Source organism: Fukomys damarensis, unplaced genomic scaffold (assembly GCF_012274545.1).
Source record: "Fukomys damarensis isolate Sample0158 unplaced genomic scaffold, DMR_v1.0_HiC HiC_scaffold_18, whole genome shotgun sequence".
Taxonomy (NCBI): Eukaryota; Metazoa; Chordata; class Mammalia; order Rodentia; family Bathyergidae; genus Fukomys; species Fukomys damarensis.
Genome location: NW_022900930.1, coordinates 24,149,712 through 24,156,397, shown reverse-complemented (window position 1 = coordinate 24,156,397; position 6,686 = coordinate 24,149,712). Strand labels below are relative to the sequence as shown.

General features: G+C 46.6%; 1 protein-coding gene and 1 long non-coding RNA gene across 3 annotated transcripts in view; one reads left to right on the top strand and one right to left on the bottom strand.

Annotated features, from left to right (window-relative positions):
• Positions 1–1,254: 1,254 nt before the first annotated feature.
• The window catches only part of LOC117286751, a 5,893-nt gene continuing 461 nt past the window's right edge, over positions 1,255–6,686 (bottom strand). The window contains exons 2-4 of one of the 2 annotated variants that reach the window (XR_004517873.1): positions 6,439–6,564; positions 5,790–6,099; positions 1,255–5,632 (exon numbers count right to left, since the gene is read on the bottom strand). This is a non-coding gene — a long non-coding RNA (uncharacterized LOC117286751). Of the gene's footprint in view, positions 5,633–5,789; positions 6,100–6,438; positions 6,645–6,686 lie in introns of those variants that run through there. The other variant, XR_004517872.1, reaches the window with a different exon arrangement.
• The window catches only part of Tenm3 (teneurin transmembrane protein 3), a 615,432-nt gene continuing 614,893 nt past the window's right edge, over positions 6,148–6,686 (top strand). Inside the window, exon 1 of the mRNA XM_033765428.1 lies at positions 6,148–6,254. The gene's annotated coding sequence lies outside the window, so the exon portion shown is untranslated. The remainder of the gene's footprint in view (positions 6,255–6,686) is intronic.

The following is a 6,686-nucleotide window of genomic DNA, read 5'->3' as shown; positions in this document are numbered from 1 at the left end:
ACACCCATAACTTAGTACTATCATCTGTAACAAAGTGTAAACTCTTAAGTTTAATATTCAGAAACGGGGGAGAGGAGTTGTAGAATTCTCTTGTATTTTTATCCCTAATAAAAAATAGTAAATAAATTACTTTTCTATAAGTCCTGAATGTTTCTATAAGTAGTAACTTCCAGCCACTTTGCTTTTTAGCTTAGCTGAGCTTGCTTAATTAAATCTTCATGATGATAGCGAAGTGCACTTGAAAATAGTGTAAGAGGAAATAGACTTGACTATATATCCTTTTCTTACCCAGAGATCATTTTTAAACATTTCCATTCTACTGAAAGTGATAACAGTAGAAAATGTCTGCTTAATATGGGCAATTTGCATTTAAACAGAGCAAAGTACAACATTATGGTACTTTATCACAGCGAACCTTTGCATGTGTGATAAGCGGTCATCGTCTGTATTAATCTGAGGGGAGCCGGGATTGATCTATCCAAAGTGATGATGAATTTGTCAGGATGTGTATATGAGTTGAATTTATAGCTCAATTTAACCCAGGTTAATGTCGAAAATCCTCAAATGTTTCAAATAAGGCCCATATGGTTATCACTTTACAAAGCATACAGGCTCTGTGCTTCGGTTGCAGCATATACATCTCCAACTAAATTCCATGCCAGATCAATTAGAAACAGTCCTCCTGAGCGGACAGGAACAAACAGAGATTGTTTCCCCAGTACCAGCTGAACTCTTGTCTTAAAGAAATGAAAAGCAGTCTTCTTAAGCTCTATACTTCTTACCATTAAAAATACAGAGAAAAATTTGAAGACAATAAGGATTTTATAATAATGCCATATCTAATATAAAATACTTAGAGTGTCTACATTCGTTAGGTGTTTGCTTTACTTTTTTCCAGTTTTCTGTAAATACTGCATCTTACTAAAAAAGAAAACAAAATTTGATCTCTTCGCCTCTTCCCGTTATGTTTGTCTTTGCTTCTGATACATTTCTGAGAGAAGTTAGCCAAGTTCAAAGGTGGGTTCCTATAATGATCAAAATTGTGAAACTGTGTCTCATTTAAAAAAAAAAACTGATGGTCAGTGATGTAGAAAAATGTGTTTAACAAATATTTTTTCAAAGTAAATTTTGTTTATGATAGATAATATTTAAAAAGAAAGAATGACTAAATACAATACAATATTTTATTCATATATTCATTCATTCATGGAATAAACATTTTTGAACATAGTCTATAGACCAGCCCTTGCGCCAGAGCCTGTGGGTTCAAACAAAAATAAGATGAAATCCCTAAACTGCAGGAGCTCTCAACTATTGGGAAGGGCCTCTAAATACCACACAGTCATCCTTATTACACACAGAAAATAAAATGGCATACCTAAGCAGGAGACATTACTAATAGATGCTTTAAAATCTATGTGTTTCGGGGATCTAGGGTGCGGAATACTATAGACCAAGGCATCAGCAAAAGGAGGATAAAGGGTGCAGCATATATGGGAAATGAAAAGTCATTCAATTTGTCTGGTACTGAATTATACTCACATGCTGTCATATTTGACAGGCATTTATATGGTTAATTTAAACCATATTTACATATTAAGTTAATTTATAAGCTGACCTCTGAAATATCTAAATGTTTTATTGACAAAATTGTCTTTCCATATTACTAACATATGATAAACTTTGCCAGCAACTGGTGTCTACCTCACATACACTATAGAGATATTACTTACTACCAAGTCATTTACAATAACTGATAGATTTTTATAAGCACTCTCTGATAACTACTCATTATAAAAGTTCCCACTTTCAGGGTGGAATCATATGGCAAATTTTAAAAAGGTACATGGAGCAAAGCCAAATTTGGATGGACTGCATGTTAAAAGACATCTCTGTGTTCAAAATCCTTCACAGAACTTGGGGTCTCTCAGGATGCTCTAGCAAAACCACGTCAGCAGTTGGGTTATGCTCCACAACTTCATTTCCACCAAAGGTCAGAGCCACATCCAAGCTTGGTTTATGCACTGGAACACAAACTAATGTACTGGAAAAACCTGGCCCCATTTAAAGGTTGATTTGTCTGATCGCCAGTCCACTCCATGACTCCAAAATGGATGTACATTGAGAGAGGACTGACTAGCTTGCTTTAATTAAGGCAATGAAAGCATACTTTCCACTACAGTCATTTAATTTTATGACTTTGTCAGTGAGGAAATCCTAAGTTTTTGTTTTACAGTTTCATTCAATCTAACTGCCAAGGGAAGCAAGTCATTTCTGTGAGTGAAAAACAACAACCTGATAATAACTTTACGGCTACCTTAGAGACAAGTGTGAAATGTAAGTTCTAGTACTATAAATTGTTCCAGAATAATTGTTTGCTGTATGCAAAGTGATTTGTTTAACAGGAATACTCTGGGTGCTTAGAATTCAGCGTTTGCTCACAGATTACTAGCTTTTAGTCTGGTTCAAGTGGTCCATTTCCTGTTTGTTGTTCTCACATGAGACATAACCTCCACTTGGACATATTTGGATTATGGCTTTCCTGATTTTCCCAAGGGCTGAGCTGGTAGGTTGAGGACCCTGAAGCTTTGGGTCTCCTTATTTCTTCCAGTTGCTCATTAGCATTTAGGGTCTCTTGAGTGGTGAGTCCAGAAGTCAGCCCATTCATGGCTCAGTTTGCTAGAGCCTTGTAATAAGCCCAAGGAACACCTGTAAAGTCCAGTTATGTCCACAAGCCTCCCAGGAGAGCCTGGTACCTGCCTGATCCCATGCTCCCCATCCACATGGCTGAAAGCCTCCCTTGTCAAAGGAGGAAGTGCCTCAGAGACAGTCTGCTCCCCAAAGGAAGGAGGCTGGAATAGTTGCCACCCAGCCTTTCCAGCTCTAGGCTGGATCTTTAGGGTAAGAGGAGAAAACAGCTCCTCCAACTCCAGAGAAGGTTCAGGTGATGCTGACTACAATTGGGAAGCGACACCTTCAAGTAGGGGATGACTGCTGGCTCAGGTTTGGCCCCGAAACAGACATCAGCAACAGCAGGAGTCTGGCTCTTTCCCACCCTCTCCCAGCTCTGAAGACATAGGTGCATTCTTCCTAACCCCAAAGCATTCTGAGATCTGGCCCAGTCTTCCTCCCAAAGCATACATTGCTAGGGTTATGGACACGGGCTGTGCTGGGAGCTGTCATATTCTCTGTTCAGAGACAAGGATGAGGTCAGCTCGGCCCGGCCCCATTAACCCCGTGCACTAGGGGCTGGGCTGCGTGAACACTACGGCAAAGTCACCAGCCATGTGGGAAGAGTTCGCTGTGAGCAGCAGCCAGAGGTCTGCAAGACAGATAGCGATGTCTTGCATTTTTCTCCTATTCCAGTGTTTAACGCTGCGAAGAGCTACCCGCCCTCCTCTCCCTCCCATAACAATAGTTCAGCGAGGCAAAGTACCTCCTGGTCACATAGCGTGACGCCTCTCTGCTTTCCAGGGATGCATTTGGAGGAGGAAGAGAGTTGGTACACTTGGCAATGCATGTCAGCTTTTCCTCACGGCCTCCAGCGACGATCTTGCTCGTACCCCCGCCCCTCAAGTTTAACACACAATACACTCAACGCCTGAATTACCGCAGGCTGCGCCTTACGGATACAGGAGGTCATGGGCGGGCTTTGTCCACCTGCCATTCTGGACGTTAAATGCACAGGACTACAGCCATGAATTCTAGAGGGTTTTTCTTTTTTCTATATATTGCATCCACTTTGAGTGAACGTTCAGCCCCACAAACTTAAAACTTTGAAAATCATTTAGTAGGGAAGTAGTCTAGAGACAGGTTCCAAGATTTATTACCTTTTCTAAGCTTTGTGAGTTGTTTCCTTCGTTTATTGCTAGCGTTAGCTATAATGAGGGTTCTAGAAAAAAAAGAGCTTAAACCTCTCCCCATTTCCCTAATGTAGCGCTCTGCTCTGGCTTCTTTGGGCATAGAGCACAGTGTGTTTTCTTTTTATTGAGTATTCCTAGATAGCAAGGTACAAAAGAGCAAGGAGGAGTCTTACCTGGACAGTTACAAAAGTTTCAAACACAATGTTTTTGTGGGAACTGGGCCAAAAACCTGATTTATGAAATACCTTCAGTGTCCTTAGAGTTATACAGGTGTGCAAATTTGAGCAGTTTGAGTGCTCACCAGGAAATATCCGGGGCATATCATCATAGTTGACTAATTTCTCAGGATAATGAGAATGGCTAGCAGGAAAGGGAGATACGGTGCAACAGAACCACTCCCCACCCCCTTTCTAAGCATGAAATTCACGTGGCAGGAAAGAGACTGATGCACCCTAGGGCAAATGTTGATATTCCCGGAAAGATGCCCTTGTGGTGTGTCACTAGAGCCCCAGGAGCCGGGAGGGGTTCCCTTATTACAGAGACTCTCACACGTCCTGGCGCGCTCTGTCACTTAGCAACTTCGGGAACTCAAGACCAAGTCTGGGCACTCTAATTGGAGTTTACAAATGAGATCCGCCACAAACTTTGGAGAAACTCGAACTTAAAGATTCAGGCTTTCCTAGGAGGCGTTGCCCTTTGCATTAGAGAGGGCTAGATCTGATCTTGCTCTGCCTTCAGAGGCAGGTGAAAGTACACATCTCCTTCCTTCCGGTCACGTCAGGTATAGGTCGTTATCCCCGCTCCGAAGCTGCGGGGGGAAGATGAGGTGGGCTCCAAGCGCCGTCGGGACAGGTTGGCAGCGGCCCGGAGCAGGCCGAGACACTGACTCTCAGCTAGCGGCCGGCTGGCAGAGTGTCCCTGAGGAGGGACGGTAACGCTGGGGCGCCCCACGGGGAACCTCGAGCACCCGTCCTCCGCAGGCGCTCGCTCCAGGCCGGCCGCCGCACAGCAAAAGGTGCCAGTAGGTGGAAGGGAAGGGGCCGGGGAACTGGAGATCCGCTCCAGGAAGGGTTTCAGGTTCCAAAATTCCAAATGGCGATAACTTTGGGCAGATTTAGGAAGCTCTGCGGGGGGGGGGGGCTTTCTGCCCCCTAGGGGCCTGGGCAGAGGAACTGGGGATGTGGGAGCTAGAGTTTTGGTGGGAACTTGAGCGAGTAGCAAGTGGCAGTGTGTAGCAGAGAGCAGTAAACTTTTTCACCTTTCCCATAACAAACAAACTTGAGTCGGGCCAGTGTTCGGCTGCTTAACCTTCTAGGAAGAGGAAAAGGAGGGCGAGAGGAGGGAGAGAGGGTGGGAGAGAGGAGAGACGGAAGGGAGAGATTGTTAAGAATACGTGTGAATACGGATGGGGGTCTGAGGCATCGGAGGACTCCAGACTGCGCCCTGGCCAGGTCCTGTTCCTTGGAGGTCCAGGCACTGGAACCCGGGGGGCGGACACTTGGTCAACAACGTAGAGCTGCGGCTCCTACCAGAGTCTGAGTGTTTAGTGCAGCCCTCTCCCGTCCGAAGGTCATTTGCGCTTTTCAGTTTCGGAAGAGAAGACATTCGGGAAGGGAAGGCACAGGTCATTTTCCGAGGCTCGTGAAGAGCGGGCCGCCCGCCGGGGGTGGCAGTCCTTAATTACACCCGTCTGCCTCCGAATCCATCTTCCCGGCAGTGTCTTGCACTCCCACCTCCTCGGGTGACTCAGCCGACCTGAAATGCCCACCCTATGGAAGATCAAGAAAAGTAGTTTTCTAAGAAGGTTAGAGGTTTGATTACCCAGAGAAGTGTTTCCACTTAAGTCCAAAGCAATTACCCGCCCCCTCCCCCAGGTCCTCCTCTCGGTCACCCGGAGAAGAAAAGGACAGACCCCCGCGCACGTACCCCGCACTTTGTTGGTGCGTGTGAATTTCAAATGGCGCTGTAAGTTCATTAGTGTTTGCAATCAGCGGCGGGCAGACCCCTCATCAGAGCCGAAAGCCAGCAAGAGCCATTCATCAGCCTGAAGTGTTATTCATGGATGACCCCTAAATCACGGCAAGAGTAGTAGATGCACTGATTGGTCACAGCATGGGAGCCTCGGTGCTTTTCCGGACCCGACGCGTCCAGGAGGAGGGAGGAGAGAGGGAGGGGCGCCAAACGTGGTTCAGTCCGGCAAATCCCATTTGACAGAAAAAGGCAGGAAACGGGGAATCTGTTTTTTTGAATAAAAAAGAAGAAGAAATAAAGTACCTGTCAAGTACCTGTCAAGTGGCTGAGCGGAGGAGTCTAGGATTATAAATGATCGCAGCCGGGTCCAGCTCGCCCTGTGATTGGGCTCTCCCGCGATCGGCACCGGGGAAGCGCATGGTAGGCTCCTCTCCTCTCTTCCCCTCTCTCTCACACAAACACACACACTCTCTCTTGCGCGCACACACACACGGACACGTGTACGAGCTTGGTCTGGGTCCCACTCGGCCCAGAGCGTACCCCCTTCACACAATCGCGGTCCTGGATGCTGCTCCCTGGCACAGCGCCCCGCTCGCCTCCTCACCTTTCTTTCCTCCTCCTCTTACGCCTCCTCCATCCTTCAGCTCACCGGCCGAGCCCGGAAAAGTCCGGGCCAGCGTCAACCGCGGAGGAGGCTGGAGGGGGCCGGCGGGAAAGCGGAGAGAGAGCGCTGGGGAGAAAAAGAAAGTGAACTCATTGGCGCTCGGCGCGCGCTTCCCTCCCCTCGCCGAGTCCCTGGCCCGCGGGGCGGGCGGTGGGCAGGGAAGGAAGTTGTAACACTTGCTGTTCTCC